Genomic DNA, 1205 nt, shown 5'->3' on the forward strand with positions numbered 1-1205 from the left:
GTAGACGTGCTCTCCATGGCGAGGGGGGACTTAGTGCACTGAGCCGTGCGGCAGGAGGTAGACGTGCTCCCCGCGGCCGGGCGGGCACTTAGCGCGCGGAGGCTGGAACCGCGGGGTAGACGTGGTCCCCGGGACGAGGGCCGCCTGGTATCGCCCGCCCGGCCCCCAACCCCCCCCCCCCCGCGGCGGCGTAAATGAAGAGAGGCAGTCGGCATGAAACCTTCTTTTATTAAGTGTTGTTTTCATCGAGCGTCTTTCATTAAAGGTTGTGTTCTGAAGCAGTCTTTTCTTCAACAGCGCTGTTCTCCGGGGAGAAGGTCTGCCGGCATCTCTAGAAATCTCCCCCCGCCCCTGACCGCCTCCCCCCCCCGCCCCCGTTGCCGGTTTGCGCGGCGCCCCCCCCTCCCGACGTTGCCTCTTGCCGCTACCCCCGCCCCCCCCCCGCTGCCGGTTTGCGCGGAGCCCCCCCTCCCGACGTTGCCTCTTGCCGCTACCCCCCGCCCCCCCCCCGCTGCCGGTTTGCGCGGAGCTCCCCCTTCCCGCCGTTGCCTCTTGCCGCTACCCCCCGCCCCCCCCCCGCTGCCGGTTTGCGCGGAGCCCCCCCTTCCCGCCGTTGCCTCTTGCCGCTACCCCCCGCCCCCCCCCCGCTGCCGGTTTGCGCGGAGCCCCCCCTTCCCGCCGTTGCCTCTTGCCGCTACCCCCCGCCCCCCCCCCGCTGCCGGTTTGCGCGGAGCCCCCCCTTCCCGCCGTTGCCTCTTGCCGCTACCCCCCGCCCCCCCCCCGCTGCCGGTTTGCGCGGAGGCCCCCCTTCCCGCCGTTGCCTCTTGCCGTTACCCCCGCCCCCCCCCCGCTGCCGGTTTGCGCGGAGCGCCCCCGCCTGCCGTTGCCTCTCGCCGCGGCCACCACCGCCCCCTCCACACCCCCGGGCCCCCGTTACCGGTTTGCGCGGAGCCCCCCCTCCCGACGTTGCCTCTTGCCGCTGCTGCCACCCCCAGCTCCCCACACCCCCCGGCTCCCGTTAGCGGTTTGCGCGGAGCCCCCCCTTCCCCCCTTCGCGGGCTGCCGCTTCCCTCCCGGGCTGCCCGGCTGCTCTCTAACCCCTGCGACCGAGGCGGCGCTGTTAGGGCGGCCGTGCCGGTGCCCCTTGCCGCAGCTAGCCTCTCGCCGCTGCCCCTCCCGTCCGTCGTCCCCCGTCCCCAAAAACT

Source organism: Melanerpes formicivorus, unplaced genomic scaffold (assembly GCF_026170545.1).
Source record: "Melanerpes formicivorus ecotype bairdi unplaced genomic scaffold, bMelFor1.0.p_v2 SCAF_553, whole genome shotgun sequence".
In the NCBI taxonomy this organism is placed as follows: Eukaryota; Metazoa; Chordata; class Aves; order Piciformes; family Picidae; genus Melanerpes; species Melanerpes formicivorus.